The sequence below is a fragment of the Lepisosteus platostomus genome, chromosome 5, assembly GCF_059453375.1.
Source record: "Lepisosteus platostomus isolate fLepPlt1 chromosome 5, fLepPlt1.hap1, whole genome shotgun sequence".
NCBI classification, from domain to species: Eukaryota; Metazoa; Chordata; class Actinopteri; order Semionotiformes; family Lepisosteidae; genus Lepisosteus; species Lepisosteus platostomus.
Window position 1 is genome coordinate 19,131,371 of NC_142615.1, and position 21,265 is coordinate 19,152,635.

General features: G+C 45.8%; 5 non-coding genes and 1 pseudogene across 5 annotated transcripts; 4 read left to right on the top strand and 2 right to left on the bottom strand.

Moving 5' to 3' along the window:
• Positions 1-1,185: 1,185 nt before the first annotated feature.
• trnaa-cgc (transfer RNA alanine (anticodon CGC)) lies at positions 1,186-1,257 on the bottom strand. The gene has a single exon. It is a non-coding gene; the product is annotated as a tRNA-Ala (tRNA).
• A 1,551-nt stretch (positions 1,258-2,808) lies between these two features.
• Positions 2,809-2,881, top strand: trnak-uuu (transfer RNA lysine (anticodon UUU)). The gene has a single exon. It is a non-coding gene; the product is annotated as a tRNA-Lys (tRNA).
• Positions 2,882-5,322: 2,441 nt separating this feature from the next.
• On the top strand, positions 5,323-5,394 carry trnat-cgu (transfer RNA threonine (anticodon CGU)). Its single transcript has one exon. It is a non-coding gene; the product is annotated as a tRNA-Thr (tRNA).
• A 4,095-nt stretch (positions 5,395-9,489) lies between these two features.
• On the top strand, positions 9,490-9,583 carry trnai-uau (transfer RNA isoleucine (anticodon UAU)). Its single transcript has 2 exons — positions 9,490-9,527; positions 9,548-9,583. It is a non-coding gene; the product is annotated as a tRNA-Ile (tRNA).
• Positions 9,584-18,165: 8,582 nt separating this feature from the next.
• On the bottom strand, positions 18,166-18,978 carry LOC148664520 (uncharacterized; annotated as a pseudogene).
• Positions 18,979-20,667: 1,689 nt separating this feature from the next.
• On the top strand, positions 20,668-20,749 carry trnal-aag (transfer RNA leucine (anticodon AAG)). Its single transcript has one exon. It is a non-coding gene; the product is annotated as a tRNA-Leu (tRNA).
• Positions 20,750-21,265: the final 516 nt, after the last annotated feature.

Genomic DNA, 21,265 nt, shown 5'->3' on the forward strand with positions numbered 1-21,265 from the left:
TGAAGCGACGGCACCACTCCCAGTAGAATGAGTGAGAAATACAGCATGACATGGGTAGTAAAGGGGCTCCCACAATCCATCTTTCCTCACATTACTGATTTTTTTCAATAGCATTTGGACCTTTTTTCACATTCAGATTTTTTTCACAGTTAATAAAATCTTTTAATCAACAACATTAAAAAGAAAACAAATGGAACATTTTTTGGAACAATAATTAAAACAATCTTTCAATGCCTTGGTTGTATACGTGTGCACACCCTTTATAAAGGGAGTTGCAACAGTGCTGAAATTTAAAGAGCATTTCTGTAGAGAAAACAGCCTTGATGTTAAGCTTAGGGAGCCTGTCTTTTAGAAATTCTATTTCTTAACACCCTGCACAGCCTCCCGACAGACTAACGAATATTTTTGGGAGAAATTGGCTCACACACCGGAAGACACTAACGTTTATTTACGTTAGAGTATGTGAATAACAGTTTAACCAAAAAAGTCTGTAATTGTGATTTTGTTAAAATTCAATAAATCGTCTATCATCAGTAAGTAATTATTAAGAAATTGTTTTATTTCATAAACTATAAGACAAATTAGAGAGTTTATAGGTCATAAACGTCGCTTATGTTCTTTTAACTCTAGCGTTCAGGATCCAAACCCAGGTGCGGACGGTTGTGTTTATTGAATCTCTTGTAATCATCAAAAGTCGATGTGTAGTCCTTCAGTACTTTCTCGAGTTGTGCCATGGATATTTTATACGATCAATACTTATCATGCTCTTTTGTATTTTCATTAACAAACGGAGTTCAAAGTTCAAAGTGTGTTTATGGCTGTGCTTCACATCTACACGAGAGCACTCGTAACAGTACAGGACACGCAGTGAGGAGTTCGTGAAGCTTTCAGTTTAGTGCGGAGTTCAGAAGGAGGATTCGCTCGCTGAATCCTAGAGGTGTTTTCTGCAACAGCCACGGCAAGTGTGAAGTAATCTCTGGATTTCCTGAATTTGAACTAAATGATTAGTTCAAATAATTTAGGATTTAACAGAACTAAATGAGGTACATTTAAAACAGCAGCGCAATTCTGCAGCACGTCGAGTGTGCCTGCATTTAGTTGTGTAAACCTGGCTCTCTCTGAACACAAGCAAAGAGTTCTCACTCAACAGAAGATTGCGATGTGAGTACTGTAATATAAAGCACCTGGAGATGCCAGGGATTGAACCAGGAACCTCATACGTGCGAAGCATGCGCTCTACCACTGAGCTACATCCCCGATGAAAAACGCAAGGGAACAGACTTGTCCAGATGCTCACTGATCACAATCCACCACTCACGAAGAATGCCTGCAGTTTCCCACTTTCGCGTTTCCTCTACTACAGAGTAAATGCATGGGAATGAAGAAATAAGAAAGGAAAAATAATCGCATTGAAGCTTCAAGAGACTGGGCACAAATTAATCTATGATTTTTGTATCCAGTCACACGTGCGACGGTGGTTAATTCCCAGACTGGGGAGTGCTTTTTTCTACCTCATTACTCGACTGTCTTTCAATTCTGTTTTATTTGAAAGCTTTTTGCATCTTTTAAGTGCTCTTGATTAAACTATGCATAGAAAAACAGCACTACTGATTATTTTCATGGACCGATGCACACTTGTTCTGTACAACTCGAGTGATAAAGCCCTGTCTGCAAATATTGTAGAAGAAAATAAAAGGGTGAAACAACGCCCCAACCACAGGAATGGTAACAGGAAGGATCGTGTTCTTATTTGATAAGTCCTTTTGAGATGTCTTGTCAATGCACACAGGCGTTAGAGCTGAATAATTTACTTTTAGTGGTGTTTTTAAACAAAGATGGAACATGTTATTTCTATACCAGGAAGAAAGGAGCAGACTTTAACTTTTAGAGGCAAAAACGACACCTTATCAAAGCTAATATTAATTAAAATGACATCACAACAAAAGAGTGGAGCCTTGAGTGAATAAAATTAGATTTCATTGGACGTCTGTGTCTCCATAACTTTATAGGTGAGAGAGAGGATTGTGATAATTTGCAGGTGCTTCTCGGAACTGCGTTGGTGGTACAGGCGCCTTCCAAATAATTGAGTCGGGTTTGAATCCCAGCCTGTACAAACCCAAATCTTTTCAAGATAATTTGTGGTCTGCTAACACATCTTTTGAAACACTACAACAGGTAACACCCCGTGTGAAACATCATGAACATCTGATAAAGCCTGAGTTTTACATACTCTAACGTAAATAAACGTTAGTGTCTTCCGGTGTGTGAGCCAATTTCTCCAAAAAAATATTTGTTAGTCTGCCGGGAGGCTGTGCAAGGTGTCAAGAAATAGAATTTCTAAAAGACAGGCTCCCTAAGCTTAACATCGAGGCAGAAAAAATGCTGTTTTCTCTACAGAAATGCTCTTTACATTTCAGCACTGTTGCAACTCCCTTTATAAAGCGTGTGCACACATATACAACCAAGGCATTGAAAGCTTTTTTTTAATTATTGTTCCAAAAAATGTTCCATTTGTTTTCTTTTTAATGTTGTTGATTAAAAGATTTTGTTAAATGTGAAAAAAATCTGAATGTGAAAAAAGGTCAAAATGCTATTGAAAAAAATCAGTAATGTGAGGAAAGATGGATTGTGGAAGCCCCTTAACTACCCATGTCGTGCTGTATTTCTCACTCATTCTACTGGGAGTGGTGCCGTCGCTTCTGGATAAAGTCTGTCAGTGGTCATTCCAGACGGGTCAGGTATGACTGCTCTTCGGCACAAGAGACACGTGACTTCCGAGGATCCCGACAGTGTTGGCTTTCTTGCAGAGCCCGGATAGTTCAGTCGGTAGAGCATCAGACTTTTAATCTGAGGGCCCAGGGTTCAAGTCCCTGTTCGGGCGGCTGTGCCGTTTTTAATTCTATTGTGAATGTCATTCTAAATAGTCTTTTATCTTTCACTCTTCTAGCTTTACTGTGGTTATTTTAAATGTCCATTACTCGTCATTACAGTAGTGTATTTAGTGTTTCATTTCACAAACCGAAAATGTTCAAGTAGATCTTGTCACTCTACTCCACGTAATCATCTAAATTAAATCACAGTAGAGTACAGAACACGCAGTGAGGAGCTCACACAGTGAGTACTCTTGAATACGACAAGAGGAAAGGCACACTGCACATCTGCAGAACATCACGTCCGAGTTTACAGTGACAGCAGAGGTTGGAAGCGACGTAGTTTTTTATTACTCGCTCGCTGAACGATCTCTCAAGAAACCTCGGTGGAGATTTAACGGGTGTCCAATAATCACGTTCAAAAAGGTGACGATAAGTTTTTTTTTAACTAGGTAGCCTTAATGGCAACACGGTGTGAGTAGATCTTAAAACAGCTGCAGACAGAGTACCCGTAATGGCAACACAGTGCTTTGAGTTCGGCTTTTCTTATTTCTTCGGTAGAACCAGTGGAATCGGAATATACTGATCCGCATAAGAAGCGCTTTCGGTTTCTGATCATTTTTATTGAGCACTGCTCTAAATACCACAGGCCAGATGGCTGGTGGTCTAAGGCGTTGCGTTCAGGTCGCAGTTAACCCTGGAGACGTTTGTTAAAATCTCACTTCTAATAAAGAGGTCTTTCTCGTTAGAGTAGAAACGATAGAAGCCTTAAGCGGTAAAAAAATCACAACATCTCGCATTTCACGTGTTTAATGTTAACTGTCTCAGTAGTTGCCTCGGTGATTGATGGCTCTTCTCCCTCGCAGGGTGACGGCAAACTTCTTCAGAGAGGGAGTCTCCCATGCATGGCTTTTCTTTATCAAGAGCTGAGACAACAGAAACAGACTTCCAACTGACATTAATTACTTCTTGAGCGTTTAGTTTAAAAGCTGGAAGCAGGTGAAAAAGTATTTGGAAATGCGGAAATGACTGCTGACAGTAAACAGAGCTGACGCTCAGCTGCAGACAAGCGCTCCTCTTTAGTATAGTGCTGAGTACCCCCGCTTGTTGCGCGGGAGACTGGGGTACGTTTCTGTGACAGGGCGCTGGTTTAATTTTTTAACAACCTGAGTTCACTTAAAAAGTGTGTACTGTGTACTACGTTTCGGACTAGTTACGGCGGTAGAATATGGAGATCATCTCCAGCTTTGAGCTCAACTGCAACAAGAAGTCATGCTAAATGTAGTATAGTGTGTAGACATCGCGAGACAACAGAACGAGAGAGTAGAAGGCGGGAATATATGGTGTAAGGGCGTGATCTGTGTAGTTAATAAAATAGTTAAAATAATATGAAAACGTCTCTTTATTAAGATACACAACATTTATGGCGACGAGAGATGAGTGGTTGACGGACTCAAAGCGAGCAGAACACTGCTGATTTTAGTTCTCTTGCTGGTAGAAACGAACTTCTGAATTTTCGGACTTTTCGTTTAGCTTTCGCCATGGAAGATATGGTAGCCGCGCCGAGAAGCTTTGCTTATGCTCAGCTTTTTCCACCATTTCTACTGAACCTCGGACCTCCGTATTTGTATACGGAATACAAGATATGGATGGAGTCGTACAGATTTTTTTAAATAGCCAGTGGATCTACAGAAGCTCAGGATGCCGTGAGACGGGCTACACTACTGCACTGTATCGGGGCTCCCGTGCAGCGGATTTTCGCCAACCTCCCTGGAGAAAAAGGTACATATGAACAGACTGTAGCTGCCTTAGACGCTTACTTTACACCGCGGAGAAATGTGGTTTTGGAACGGCATAAATTTAGGCAGAGAACTTAGTCTCAGGACGAATCTGTTGTTGCTTTTGTGACTGCACTAAGAGAACTGGCTAAATCTTGTGACTTTGGAGTATTGGAAACTGACATGTTAAGAGATCAACTTGTGGAAAAATGTGCACATAAAAGACTATAAATTGCTGCAGGAGGAAGGGCTGACTTTAGAAAGAGCTCTTACAGTCGCTAGAATTCATGAAGCAGCTCAAGCAGAATCAAGAATGCTTTCTGACCACAGTGACAAAGTGACACTGAACGGGGCGCTCGCTCAAACTTTACAAACAAAAGCCGAGCAGCAGGACGCAGTCATGCTAGAGAAATAGAAGAACAGGGGACGGCTGACATTACATGTTACAGGTGCGGACTAACAATGCACAAAGCAGATGAATGCGGAGCGTGAACAGCAAAATGTCTACACTGCAAGAAAACAGGACATTGTGCACATGTCTGCAGAACATCACGTCCGAGTTTAAGGACAAGTATCCCTTTTATTGTTGTTGCTGCCTCCGGTTTACATTTGGCGATGTAAACCAGATTCAGAAAAAAATAATTTGAACAACCTTATTCCCATGGTTACTTGAAGGCGCGGTGGCCAAGTGGTAAGGAGTCGGTCTCGTAAACCGAAGAGCGTGGGTTCAAGCCCCACCCGTGCCAGTTTCACTTGTCATCGCTTTCCTTCAGTTTCAAAGTCTTAAAAAAACTCGCAATGTAGGGATCTCAATAGTAAGAGAACATAACTGTCGCCAGTGATAAGTATTCTTGCATATCCTGCCTTGTTTTTTAGTCGACAAAGCTTGTCTCTCTTCACACCCATCTTCCGAATGATCGCCTCAGCATTGGGAAGGAACGTGCGCTTGGTACAGCCCCCGACTCCATGGTCTGATCACAAACAGATCGGGTGAGCTGTCAGTCCAGGTTGGAAGTAACGTTCGAAAGCACTAAAAATCTGACTTAGGAACGAGAAGACCGTGTTTTTTAAAAAAAAAACACAACAACAATACAACTGTATAACAAAAGAAAGACAGAGACAACAGCCGATGTCCAAAAAACAACAGGCAGCGTGCAAAACAACAAAAAGGTAACAGGTTATGTGCAAAAACACGCATCAAAAGAATGAAATAAAGGGATAGAAATGATGGGGAGTGAGCTTTTGACATGTATGGTAGAGGTAGATTTTCAATGTGTGTTTGGGTTTTTGGTAAGAAAGAAAGCACTGTGAGGTTCAGATCATAGGTGAGAGGTGAGGAGAGAGTGAGAGAGGCTGGGAGTTTAATAGTTTGATAGTGCGGGGGTAAAAACTGTTTCTGAGTCTAGTAGTCCGGACCCGAATGCTCCGGTACCGTTTTCCATGTCATACTAAACGCCAAAATTGTGTTAGTCCAGTCGTATCAATTGTCCTAAGATTACGGAAAATCGGATGCGACTGGTGCAGTCGACACCTATTTCTTCAGGATGGTCGAGCGGTTTAAAACAGCAAATTCACAGCTTCGTGTCTTTTAAGCTTTGTGTTTCACTCTCCAAATAGAGGCACGGGTTCAAATCCCACTCCCGACAATCAGGCGTTTTACCCATTCTTTTTTACCTGCCTTTACACTGTTTCAGTCTTGTTGTGCTCGCTGACAATCACAGTACGATGAAAACGGAGAAACTGCTTAGCAAAAACATAACGGACAGAAAAAAGCTTCGTAAACACGTGAATGTGATTAGCAGCAGTAAGGTATGTATTCAAACGTTTAAGGCTGATTTATAACAGCAGCAGAAGAAAGGGGCAGCCTTTGTGAGAATTCGCGGGTTTTTATGCTGCTTGGACTTCTTTCAAGCCTATGAAGTGACCCCCGTTTTATTTTCATTTTCAAACTTCAGAACCGAATAACAAAGAGGTTTCATGAGTGACAGCATTCCGTTCCAAATACCGTTTCCACGATGTATTCAGCGACGGGAATGAAATATTTTAGTGCTGGCTCAAATGCGAGGAATTTCAGAAAAACCTGGAAAAGCAACGCTTGCAGTAAATGACAAATGTAATGCGTGTAGTCAGCATGAACAGAACAACGCAATGCTCTGTAAAAACGATCTGAAGCCGCAATTACTCTTTTATCTCGGGCAGTTCATTCCGATACGTTTCCGCAGAATAAATGAAATGCCGAGCTCCAAACATGTTGTTGCCATTATTGTTGCTCCTGCTGCTGTAGTTTTAAGCTTTAATCAGTGGGTATGTAATGTTGTAAAAGGGCTGGACTACTTTGTTCAGTGCAAATTCCACTATGTGAATTTATGCTTTTTTAATATAAGCATTAACAATACAATGCGTGCTCAAAAACCCTTACTTATTAGCTTAAGAAACGGCAGTGTTTTGACAAAGTGTGGTATTCGAACAGAAAATGCTGAAGTGTTTAATACTTGCTTGTGAGCACATCTCCCTCGATTTAGACAAACTCTTGTTCGGCTGATGATTTCAGATCAAAATCTGAATCAAGTGGAAAGAAAGCTGAATTACGCTGGGTACTGGGTATCACTGTTACGCCATCAGGTCATGCTAGGAGGATTGGGGGGATGAAATTGACACAGAGGGACCCAATGTGGGGGCTGAACCCACAGTTCTGAGATTAAGAGATTCTTGCTCTATGGACTGCGCCTATATAACTATTGTGCTACAGCGGTAATGTTTCTGGGTGTGGATGAACATGACATTATAGACTGACAGCAGGAACAGGTGGCCCACAGGCAGTGACAGTTTCGCTATATTTGGCTGCAGTATATTGTGTTGAGAGCAGCATTAACTTTCCTGCAGAGATGGGAGTGCCTTTAATACAGCTCTTTCAATCGGACAGAGTAACAGGAACTGACCTAAAGTTTCGGCTGTGGATCCATCTCCACATGGGGGACAGTAAAATAGCGATGAAGTAATGTTTCTGGGTGTGGATGAACATGACATAATAGACTGCCAGCAGGAACACGTGGCCCACAGGCAGTGACAGTATCGCTATATTTGGCTGCAGTATATTGTGTTGAGAGCAGCAATAACTTTCCTGCAGAGATGGGAGTGCCTTTAATACAGCTCTTTCAATCGGACAGAGTAACAGGAACTGACCTAAAGTTTCAGCTGTGGATCTAACTCCACATGGGGGAAAGAGACAGTAAAATTGCGATGAAGAAACAGAAAGATTTGTGCTCGCTGCAAAGTAGGAAAGAGGTGGTCAGACACATGAAACAGCTTGGTGATAATTTGCAGTGACAATTTTATGTTATTTAGTACACGGATTTCTCTTCATGTTCCTTAAGATGTGTAATTTGTATGTTGGTTGTATGAGAACAGTTTCTCCTAAAGTCCTGTCAATTGACAGTGGAGAGCTAGCTGGTGCACATCTTCAAGAAGACTCTCTTTAAGGCGGTTACAAGTTTCTCGAACAAATCTGTGTCATATTTTTAAAATAGTTTAGCTAATGAGCAACGAGAGTACAAATAAATTCTCCCACCCTCCATTTGAAGATAAAACTCCATGTGCGAGTCAAAGTTTCCTTGAAGCTACTGATGTTCGTCATTATTGGACATTCCCGATGATATTGACTAAGAAGCTCAATTTTTACGTGTTGTAGTTCAACATGTGCAAAACATTCGTATCCCCTGCAAATATCGGCAAGGTCAGTGATATTCTCAACAATTTGTGCCATTGCAATTCGTGCGATTGGTGCCATACTTTTTCGAAATGTATACTGACATGCCAGGATCAGAGGGTCATATTTAAAAAACTGGTGCATTAAAATTTCTTGTACTTCAGGATTTTGATAGTCTGTTACATTGTCTTTCACACGGCGGTGTCAGAACTGTGAGACATTTTCATAATCGGGGGGAAGGCCGTAGCAATAAGCAGAAAGTGCAGTCACCTTTTCCCAGTGTAAGTCCGTGTTGTGGTGAGTTTTTAAAATTGGTTTGCGATTTTCTGAAATATATTCCATAACAAAATATAATTTGGACAGTCGCTATTTATTTGGATATTCCTTTTCAGTGAAGATGTCTACAGTATTCCAGCCGGATTAGTACTGATCGAAGAGAGCCATCTACAGGCGAAAGGCGACATAACATCACAGCAGCACCATTTAAGGTGGAACGAAAAACACGCATAAGAAGCTGGCGAATAAGAAGCTACTGTAACTTCAGCCTCGTAGCAGACCCTTGGAGGCACGCTCAAAATAATCATCTTTCCAAGTACTTAAGAGTCATATTTAGATCGCTTTACTGCAATTTTATGTGATTGATGGGAGATGTGAAGCCATCGAGCCTGTACTGCACTTTCACATTGAAACTGAAGCCATTTCTCATGCTTTCTCTCAGTTTCGGGGCTGCAATTGAGTGTAAAGGAGGCGACTTGAAATTGAAACGTGTAATCACCTTACAGAGGGTCTTCACGACGGGGTGCGTCAGCTAGTTCTCCATTATTGTCAGTTTACTGGACTTCTGAAGAAACCTATCTACAGCGAAGATACAAACTGCACAGTTTAAGGCACATGAAGAGAAATCTGTTTGCTGATTGACTCAAAAAATGTCGATACAAATAATCTGCCAGGCTGATTTACTTGTCTGACCACCTCCCTCAGTTCCCCTTTGCTGTTAGCACAATTCTTTCAGTTTCTTTTCTTGTATTTTCCTTGCTATTTTAGTGTTCCCCATGTATAGATGGATCCACAACCGAAACCGTTTTCACCCTGTGTTTCTGCAGCGTCAGTCTGTATGAGGAGCACACCTTGCACAGCTCCAGTGGCGCAATCGGTCAGTGCGCGGTACTTATACAGCAGTGCACAGCGGAGTCATGCCGAGGTTGTGAGTTCAAGCCTCACCTGGAGCAGTGTCTTTAGCTACTGAGAGCAACTTTCGAGTTTAGATACTGTTAGGTATTTGATGGAGATAAATTAACATCAAACGAACAAGTAAAGATTTATTTCGAGTCACAATCAAAGAAGGCTCCACAGCTGAAACGTTGTGTTTACTTCTATTTTCAGCATGGAATAAACCTATACTTTTCCATTTGCAGCCCACGCATGCTGTGATGCAGCTCCCTACTTAAATTTCTATCAGCTGTGTACCTCCAGTTGACCTGTACATAAATATATGAGAGAGGTCTACTGAGACAAGAGGAGCACTGAAGACTTGATAAAGCTCTCGCATTAGATTCTGTGTTTATGTTGTTCCCCAGATTTGTTTTTAATGTTCTTTTTCTTTTGAAGTTGTTGCGTTTGGTTTTTTTTCTGATTGGTAGCTACAACGGGTCAGTTGCAACAAACTGGCTGCTGAAATTTGTCAGCAGCTCTGTAGCAAACCTGTTCTCAATTGCAACAAACCTAAAATAACAGCTGCTCCCCATTAGATGTTACTAAAGTAGGAGACTAAGCAGACGAAGTGGAACAATAGATTACATTGGAACTGTCCTGAATGAAGTGGAAATAATATCGTCAATGAACAATTGCTTTCCAGACACTACAATTATTCACAAGGAATTTTATCAATACTTATTTTATTAATAAAAGTGTAATATCTTAATAATCAACTTTAATGTTATCTTTATTAGTAGCTGTATTACAGGTAATGCATGCACAGACTTTATTATACTATAATGAATTTTCAGATATCCCGGGGAGAGAACTGAAATGAAGGAAATACATATTTAAAAGGGGTGTAAGTCTTAAATGTGTTCTGTCACATAGGGGTGTTAATTGAATAGATTTGTTGTAATATTATTTGACTCTACACTTGTGTTTCTCAGGAGACAGCATTAATATTGGGGATTTGCGGATACAGATAATAAGTTGTACTATACAGGCAAATGTATGGTTACCTTAATGAAAAAAAACTCTTATCATTACCCTTTTCAACATTATTATTTAAGACAGTCTTTCAGAACAGTATTCTCGTATTAGTGGCTATAGTCTAATGATAATGGTGGTGAAACAGGCGAAATGTGCAGAAAGAATTGGAGATGGAACAGGAGACTCATCCAGTCGATAGAAAGCTTGGGTAGGACTGCACTAACACCGTGCCAGTGCTTAGTAGCGTAAAAATAATACGTGGTTTAACAATATCAACTGCTCTTCTGTGAGCTCAGCTCCACTACTAGTAATACATTGCCCAAATTTTCAAATTGGATACATGTGTTTTCTACGTGTATGTAATAGGTACTTTTTTGTTTTAACTGATTTAAAATATAATCTTTATAAAACAGACAAAGGGTTTATGTGTCGCGCTGAAATTCACACACAAGTAAGGAAAGATATCGCGCTTAGGAAGAAATCCAGAGTGGAGACGCCGGCGATTGAAAACAACCACATACAGCCTGTATGTGCTCTACCACTGAACAAACTTCCGACAACTACTGTATCTTTATCTGCAGCACTTTCTTTTAGGAAGAGTGAGGAGTCTACAAGCCTAGAAAATAAGACAACTAAGTGAACGACAAATTTTCACTTTTTGATTAAAGAACATAAAAAACACCTTTCTTCCAGCCAAATTCAAACCAGAGAACAAAGAGTTCCCAGCTGTTTCCACTATATTCCTCCGCTCTTACAACTGAGTTATCGAAAACACAGGAAGCCCACCTTTTGTCTTACATAAAGCACAATGTAGTGCAGCGGTCCTATTTATTTAAAACCCAGTTCGAAATCAAATCTCATTCCCATAGTCCTGTTTAGTTTGAATTTAAGCAGTTGTAGCAGCAATGCTTGGTAATAAGACAGAATTAAGCGTTGCTGTGCTTTCCTTAATGAGGCCCCATCTCACTCTCCATCTCTGTGGTTCAGCCACAGAGAAAGTATTCATGCAGGCTGATTTAAGATGTTTTCTTTTGATAAGGGACAGCTCCCAAACGGGGATGCACTTAGATAAGCCTGGCTTTCATGATCAATGGTCATCCATTGGCGCCTATCTGTCTAGGGAGTGCCAAATGGACATCTGGACTGCATTCCTAAGTGTCAGGAGTAAGTGACTAGTATCTCACCTTGATCAACCAATTAGAGACTGGCAGGGTGTGGTAACACCATGTGGGTCTCCAATGCCTGCCAAACTCTCAACCAATCAGAACACATCTGTGTCTTGGTCAAAAAGGGAGCGCAAGCTCAGATCAGGGCTCTCCTTGGCCATTTTCGCACATCCTCAGAGACAATCACGTGACAAAGGCTGTTGTCTGCAAAGGGACTTGGACTTTGTTCTAAGCGCGGGGCCGAGGATCCCGTACGTACTCAGAATTCTACCAACGTGAACGCTCCGCTTGATCAACGGCAGCCCACAGTTGGACCCTCGTCGACAACCTGAATAGCTTATTCAGAAGCAGCGCTGGACCGGGAACGAACCAGCTTCTTCCTGGGCAAAAGAGTGACTTGTGAGGACTAGCCGTCACACTGCATAGAGTGCATAGTGCATAGAGACTTTCTACTAGCCAGCCGGACTGCTGGTAGATCCCCTCGGAGCAACGACTGCCCTGCGCGCCGCAGTCAGATTCCTCCGCCCGTCCTACTCCGAGCTGCACCTCGACTGGTTGGCCAGTAGCCAGAGGACGCCAGGACAATACCCATTGGACAACCGCTGGGACCGAGGCTGCAACAGAGCCTGTCAGCTGGTTTGGTGTTCGTGCTGGGAAATTCCAAATCCATACACAGTGGATAAGTAAACCCCATGTTCTACATTGCGTCTCGAGAATTCAGTTGTACCTCAACACAAGTTGTTATCAATTTAATTCATGAGTAATGTATTTACTTCCGAGTTTAGAGTAACAGTGGGTAATAACACTGATTAGCGATTTGGTAACCGAACGATATATATTGACATATATTCTCTGTTGTGTATCTCTTTGTGTTTGCATCTCTTCGAGATTATATACTTTGTATATTGATAACCCTCACAGTAAGGTCTGCTGCTCGTATCCAGGCAGACTAGTATATGTTTGGTGCACAATTTATTTGAATAAATGTATCTCGTGTATTGAACCCGTGTGTGTGCGTTGTTAGTTGTTCTGACGATTGATTTTCTAAAAACCACAACGAACAACCTCGTGATTACTGCTACAATTAATAATTGTCTCAGTAAACCCATCAAACCTCTACACTTGTATAGTATAATTTATTATCTGTACCCGCAAATCCCCAATATTACTGCTGTCTCCTGAGAAACACAAGTGTAGAGTCAAATCATATGAAATAATACAACAAATCTATTCAATTAACACCCAGATGTGACAGAACACTTTTAAGACTTTAAGACCCCTTTAAATAAGTATTTCCTTAATTTCAGTTCTCTTCCCTCCATGGGATACCTGAAAATTCACTATAGCATAATAAAGGCTGTGCATGCATTACCTGTAATACAGCTACTAATAAAGATAACATTAAAGTTGATTATTAAGAAATCACGCTTTTATTAATAAAATATGTTTTGATAAAAGAAGTCTTAATAGAACCTAGGTAAATCCCTGTAGTAGTCTAACACCTACAAAAAAGAAAAAAAAAACAGAACAACTTCAAAACAAAGAGAAAAAGAACATTAAAAACAAATCTGGGTAACAACAAAAACACAGAAAAGTGAGTGCTTTTTCAAGTCTTCGGTACTCCATCGTGCTCCTCTCGTTTCAGTAGACCTCTCTCATATATTTGTGTATAGGTCTGCTGGAGGTCCATTGCTGATGGTAATTTAAGTAGGGAGCTGTGTCAGCATGTGTGGACTGCATAGGAACAAGTAAAATTTTATTCCATGCTGAAAAGAGAAGCAAGCAACGTTTGAGCTTTGAAGCCTTCTTCAGGTCTGACAAGGAACAAACCTTTACTTGTTCCTTTCATGTTAATTTAGACCTGATCTCCAGCAAATACTTAACAGGACCTAAACTGGTCAGTTAGTTTAAATAGTTGAAAATATAGGCCACACTGCTCCAGGTGAGGCTTGAACTCAATCTCAGCATGAGTTCGATCGCACCACTGGAGCTGCAGAAGTCTTTTTTTACACAGACTAATGCAATTGCAATTAGTCACGAAACAAACGAGAACTGCAGCTGTACACTTGAGACAGGACGCTACTGTATTAATTTTGTTTAACACTCCAGTCGAACAAGCCGACATGTCACTATTGCTAAATCATTACAAAAGACGCCAACTAATGACCAGTTTTATTTTTAACAGAACTTTACTGAAAGTTAAACTTATAAAACTACCTGAGCAAATAAATACAACAATTATTGTTCCTCTGACCTTCTCAGTATTTCTTTTTTTAAATTAATACATTTATTTATCCACAGTGTGCCTTGTGCTTACTTTTCAGAACTCTCTCTCCTGTGTCAGTAAGAGCTTACATTTCAAGTTAAGTTCTTTAATCAGTTCCAATATCTTCCTTTCAAAGTAGGGAAGAGCAAGCTGGCATGTTGTTTTGCCTGTGGTTATTCTTTATGACTATATCTTCTGACACCTGTGCACAATCCTACAACATTACAAGAGAAGCACTATAACAGGAGTCATAAAAATGCAAGAAGCCACTTTGAACAATCTTTCGGAATTGTAAAACAACTAACGCTTTGCTTGGCTGTCATTTGGTTTGTATACCAGTCCATCAAGAGCCAGCACCATCATCATCAGGTCATGTGCAGTCCTACACAACCTTGCGATTGACTGGGATGAGCTACCTTTTCCATCTCCATGGCATGCAGCACACTCTGGCTGTTTCAACACAGTCATTATTGGACCACAGTGCACTGTCTCTTCTGTCCTGTGGCTATCATAATCACTTTTAAGAAGCCAAGTTTTTTTCTTTAACATGTGCTTGGGTGCCACCCATTTCCTTATTATCCCTGCTTTCCACTGATAACCACAAATACAGAGACCCATCACAATAAAATACTTAGCAAATCTATTCAGTTGACTCCCAAATTTTATAGAACATATTAAAGGCTCCCACTCCATTTATATAACCATTTGCTCTGTTCTGTTCTCTTCACTCCCTAGCATATCTTAAAACTCACAGCTACTAGTAATGATTGACATTAAACATAAATAGTGAATGACACTTCTGTAAATACACACATTCATAAACTTCATTATTAATAAATATGGTATGAGTGTAAAGCAATTTTAATTAATATTCCAATACATTTCCAAGCAACAGATTATTTCCACTATATTTGGGAGCCTTCTAATGCAATCCTGCGTTACACCGAGTACGGTACTAAGCCATATGAAGACATAATTTAAATTAGTCCGCTACTTTAGTTACTCTGGAGTGCTGCAGTTGTTACTTTGTTTTCATTGCAATTGAGAACAGGTTTAGCTCGGCACTGCGTACTAAGCACAGCAGCAAAGTTTGTTGCAATTGGACTTAAGGTGGAGCACAAGTTTAGACGGCATCTGCGTTCTAAGCACGGGTTGAACTCCTGTTAGTATGCTACTTTCAGTTCGATGCAATTGACCCATAGAGTTTTCCCTAATAAGGTCTGAATGAAGCTTAAGCAGAGCCAACCCATTGCTTTTATAACTTCCATTAATCTCCACCCATCTTCCCTCGCTCACTTTTGATCTTTCTAAGCCAAGCATTTAACTGGAGTTCAGCCCAATGATACTGCTGAGAACCAGAGAAAAAAAATATATATATTGTAACGCCCTCGCCTGGTGGTGAGGAGGAAGCGCCCCTAGGCGTGCATAGTACCGCTGGGCATGCTGGGAGTTGTAGCCGGGGAGAGTCTGAGGGTCAGCACGATGACCAGTGGCTGACCCTACCTGTGTAAATAATGTCCTAGTAGTTCTAGTGGCCTGTGTAGTCCTGTAAAAGTATAGTGTGTTGTTAGGTAATTACCACCCTAAAGATGTGTACGTGTTCTGTCAGTCTCCTCATGTGCATGTATATGCTGTGTTTGGTTTTGTGGTTGTTAAAGAATAAAGTTATTGCTTGGTTTGTTAATCGCGTCTCCACTGGTCCTTTGTTCTGAGAAAAACCTGTAAACGCTACATTGGTGTCAGAAGCGGGCAGGATGGACAAATCTTGGCAGACATTAGCCGATTCTGTCAAGTGCTGTCTGACTCTAAAAGAGACAGAACCCATCGGCAGCGCACATAGGGAGCCTGAGCAACTCCTGGGTGCGACAGGTGGCCACAGCCCTTACCAGGGCTATTCAATAGTGGTCCTGCCGGTAGAATTGGGGCGACCTGCTGCTACTCCCGCCCAGTGGATGCCCCAAAGAGAAGATACCCTCCCTGCCAGAGCCGATCAGCGATTCCCACACCCATCAGCGCGGGTGCAACCCGGTCGCTACGACGGGGCAGCGCCTTGGGAAACCTACGAGGTGCAGTTCCAGCTCGCGGCCCGGACGAACAGCTGGTGCCGGGCGGAGATGGCCGGCCACCTGGCGGCGGCGCTGGAAGGAGCGGCCTGCCAGGTGCTCCTGGATGTCCCGGAGGAGGACTGAGGCAAATACGCGGCGCTGGCAGCAGCTCTCCAGCTGCGCTTCGGTGTGGAGGAGGAGCCGGACCTGATGCGGGAGAGGCTGGCCCTGCGGCGCCGCTGACCAAAAGAGCGACTGGGCCCGGTCGCCGCGGATGTCTTGTTCCTCGCCCGCCGAGGATACCCAACTTTTCCCCGGAAGGCGCAGCGGGAGATGGCTCTCCAGGCCTTTCTCAAGGCCCTCTCACACGAGGAGGTGGCGCCATGTGCAGCTGGCCGCGCCGGAATTGCTGGAGCAGGCCTTGGCCCTTGCTACACGGGCTGAGGCCGTGTTCGGGGTGGCTGGAAGCACCAGCAGACGCAGGGCGCCCTGCCAGCAGACCGAGGCAGCGACGGAGGAGTTCAGCAAGGGGGAAGAGAAGCCAGCCCGTGCAGCAACCGCCACGGAACAGCCCCGCATGCTGTTTTGCGACCGCTGCGGGAAGAGGGGGCACCGAGCCCGGTACTGCTGGGCACCCGAACCTCGCACTCCTCGATCGGCGTCGGGAAACTAGAACAAAGCGGCTCAGGGCGGGAATGGCTGCCCGCTCTTGAACACCTCAACCCCCACTCCGGAGAGCGCTTTTAAGATCGGCGCCCCTCACGCCACCGTGGGGCGAGTTGGCTGTAGCCAGGGCCTGTACCTCCACTGCCAAATCGAGGACCAACCCTGCCTGGCCCTGCTTGACACCGGTTCATCGGTAACCCTACTCCGGCCGGGCGTCCTCCCCAACACTGAGGGCACCACCCCCCCAGGATGGGAGGCCTCCGGCCTGCGGCTAAGGACCATGAAGGGACAGCTCGCTGCAGTCCGGGGGAAACAGGTGCTTGCCTTCCGTCTAGGTGCAGCGACGGTCCGCCACCCCTGCTACCTCGCACCCATCCAGGAGGACTGCATTCTGGGGCTGGACGTACTGCAGCGAGTGGGGGCCAGTTTGGACTTGAGCTGGCAGGAGTTGGTGTGGCAGGGGTGACTTCACCTGGTGGAGGGCAGGCCCGGCGAAGGCCGAGGGACGCGGGCTTGCTGGAGCCAGGAGAAAAAGAGGCAGTGGTGGTGGCGGCGGCGGCAGTCACTGGGGCGGATTGGGCCTGCGAGTTGGAGAGAGAGCGTGCCAGATCCTGCCCCTGAGTCACCCGGGGGGCCAGACAAGGCGGCAGTGGCGGGGGCCAAGCGTTGCGTGGAAGCTAGGCGCACCGTTGAGGACCTCTACCAGCGAAGATGCGAGGGCCTCGATTGGGACCAGCGGCAGTGGCTCCAGGCGCTACTCACCCAAAACGATGACCTCTTTGCAGCAAAAGTGACTGAGCCCTCCGTGAGCCTGTGGTCTGCACCAGCTGTACTGGACCGAAAAAAAGACAGCTCATGGAAGTTCTGCGTAAAGTACTGCAAGCAGAATGAGGTCACCCGGAAAGACTCCCACCCCTTGCCGAGGATAGACGATGCCTTGGACTACATCACTGGGTCGACCTGGTTCAGCTCCCTCTGGCTCCTTCTCCCCAGGGCCTCTGGCAGTTTACTGTCATGCCTTTTGGCCTGTGCAATGCCCCGGCGACTTTCGAGAGGCTGATGGAGAGGGTGCTGGCATCGGTCCCGTGGAACCAGTGTGTGCTGTATCTGGACGATTTGCTGGTTCATGCCCGGTGTTTCAACCAGGCCTTGACGAACCTCCAGTTCCAGAACCGTGCTGGCCTGAGGCTCAACCCCCGCAAGTGCGAGCTCCTGCGGCGGGAGGTGACCTTCCTGGGACATGTTGTTGGACCGCGATGGGTGGCTACAGACCCAGGTAAGGTCGCTGCAGTGAGGGGTTGGCTGACTCCCCGCGACGTTGCAGAGCTGCGCAGCTTTCTGGGGTTGGCTTCGTATTACTGGAAGTTCGTCCGGGACTTTGCCAGCATCGCAAGGGCTGCCGTTTCGACTGGGACTCAGGCTGTGAGATAGCGTTCGGCTGGTTACGTGAAGCTTACATGCTGGCCTACCCCGACTCGCGGTTACCGTATGTCCTAGATACTGACGCGAGTAACTCGGAGGTGGGTGCGGTGTTGGCGCAGGAGAGGCCAGATGGAGAGCTTGTAGTTGCCTACTATAGTCGGGCTTTGACTAGGGCTGAACGGAACTACTGCGTGACCCGTCACGAGCTGCTGGTGGTGATGGCAGCGGTCCGCCACTTCAGGCCGTACCTGTTCGGGACCCGGTTCCAGCTGAGGACCGACCATGCATCCCTCACCTGGCTGCTCCACTTTAAGGAGCCGGAGGGGCAGATGGTGCGATGGATAGAGGTCCTGCAGGAATATGACTTCACTGTTGTGCACCGTGCGGGGTCTCACCATCTCAATGCCGACGCTCTCTCGCGGCACCCCTGCGAGGCCGCGGAACGCCACCACTGCGCCCGGCAGGAGCAGCGTGAGGAGGCTGTCCGCACCGTGGCAGAGGCGAGCACCGCGGCCATGGCCCTGGAGGGGCTGCTGGGGGTGGGCCTGCCAGACCTGGCGCAGCATCAGGCAGCTGATCCTGACGTGGGGCCGGTGCTCCGCTGGAAGGCAGCAGGAGTGCGGCCTATGCAAGAGGAGCTTGCCCCACACCCAAAGTCCGTCGAGTCCCTCTGCGCCCCGTGGGAGGCCTTGGAGGTAAAGGACGGGGTGCTGCGCCAGGGGTGGCGGGTACCCTCCAGTGGTGAGATACGGTGACAGCTGGTGGTGCCACAGTCGCTCCGCGCGGCTGTGCTCAAAGCGGTGCACGGCCAGCCGGGCGTGGGGCATTTCGGCTGTAAAAAAACAGTAGACGAGTAGCGTCTCCGAGGCCATTTTTATTGGGGTCTTTGCCACCGGGACGTGGAGCGGTGTGCATGGCGCAGAAAGGTCCCCTCTCCAACAACACCAGGTAGGGGCTCCTATGGGGCGGGTGTGGGTGGACGTTTTGGGCCGAGGCCAGAAACCGCTATGTCCTGGTAGCAATGGACTATTTCACGAAGTGGCCGGAGGCCTATGCCCTCCTGGACCAGATTGCCCCCACGGTGGCCGATGCACTACTGGAGGGGATGTTTGCCAGGCTGGGGGTGCCGGAGGAGTTACACAGTGACCAGGGGCATATCTTCAAGTCCCAGGTCTTCGCCAGAGTGTGCCAGTGCCTGGGGATCTCTAAGACTCAGACCACCCCGCTGCATCCCCAGAGCGACGGGTCTGTGGAGCGGTTTAATCGGATTCTCGCCACCCAGCTGGCCTCCCTGGTGTCCTGGCATCAACGGGACTGGGACCGCCACCTCCCCCTCGAGCTCTAGGCTTATCCAGGAATCTACCGGGTGTACCCTGGCCTCACTCATGCTGGGCCGGGAAATGCGAACCCTGGTGGACCTGGTCTTCGGCCCGCCGCCCAGAGACGAGTCGGCACCACCAGCTGGACTGGACTACGAGTAGGACCTGCAGCAGAGGATGCGGCGGGTGCACAGCTTTACCCGGACCCATCTGACTCAGGCGGGAGTCCGGCAGAACTACGACCTGCGCTGCAGGGGGCCTGCCTTCCAGCCCTGGGACTTGGTTTGGGTGTACAGCCCGCTCCGCCGCAAAGGCCTCAGCCCTAAGCTGGCGCCTTTGTGGGAGGGGGCCGCTGAGGTCCTCGGGGTGGTAGGCAAGGTCTGCTACCGGGGGAGAGTGATGGTTCTGCACCGAGACCGCCTGGCCCCCTACCGGGACCGGGAGGAGGAGCCCCGCGGGGAGGCTCCGGAGGAGCAGCCAGGGCCAGAGCCGGCCGACAATGGGGTGACCGCGGGCCGCCGGCCACCACCGCTTCGTAACAGCCGCTCACGCAGAGTTCCACAGCCTTTAGCAGAGTATGAGTATAGCCTGAGGGGGGTGTTCGATGTCGGCGGGACGCCAGACGCTTCAGGTGGGGACAGTGTAACCCCCCTGGCCCGGTGGTGAGGAGGAAGTGCACCTAGGCACTCATGGTACCATGTAGCCTTATAAGTGTATAGCCTGTTGTTAAGTAATTACCACCCTAACGATGTGAACATGCTCCATCAGTCTCCTCGTGTGTGTATGTCCTGTGTTTGGTTTTGTGTGGTTTAAAAGAATGAAGCTGTCGCTTGGTTAACTATCACGTCGCCACTTGACCTTTTCCTGAGGGAACCTGAAAACAGTACAATATTATAGCATGAACCCTTGACGATTTTCTTGATACGTTTTATGTGCTCATTTGTATTGTATGTATTTTTGTTGTTCAAATTAAAAGTAAAAGACACAACTTTCCGGATGCGGCTGCTGTAAAAATAAAATGACATCAAGGGTGCTGTACGCAGAGGTCTGAAACCTGCTCCACAGAAGATCTTTATCCAGAGGTGTTAAAGAAGTCGAAATCTCGCCATGAGAGGGGAAGCATCTCAGAAAAAGCAGGTGCAGTCGGTTCCACTGTCATAACGCCACTAAGTCGGGCAACAACAGCAAAACCCACCCGGCTTCCTCCGGGCAAGTAATGAGACAAAGAGACAACATACAGCGGGTAGCGTGGCCGAGCGGTCTAAGGCGCTGGGTTAAGGCTCCAGTCTCTTCGGGGGCGTGGGTTCGAATCCCACCGCTGCCAGGTGCTTCTGTCGAGACCCCCTTTCAGCTGGCTTCAGACGAAAGGGAGGGAACTGCTTTTTGGCAGTCTCTCGAGAAACTAAGCAAAGTGTTTAAAGATACTTTCTCAGCTTGACATCAAGGCACAAAACAAAAACCTTCTTGCGTCCTCTCAACCCAAAAGCGCTTTGCCACTTTTTGCGTTATGCAGGGAACGACGTCTGCCCAGATCACTTTTGTGTCAATGCAAATCGTAGTGTGCCCTCCGTTTTAATTTTGGCTGTGCTGGCGTGCTGCTTCTGTCTGTGAAACTTGAATGTTCTGCTTCTTCACACCAAATCATCGGCGGGGGTTGAGCTTGTTAAATCTTTGCGCATAGCGCTCCTTTGGAAGTACTTTGTCCAAGTTCAAAAGCGATCGTGGGATTTACTTCATGCGTGCAAAAAGAATACCTCGCACGACAGATTTAAATGGGGAATGGAGCCTGCTTCTTGCTGTTTTTCCTGTGGTTGCAGTTACAAAGTTGATCGTGCTTTCA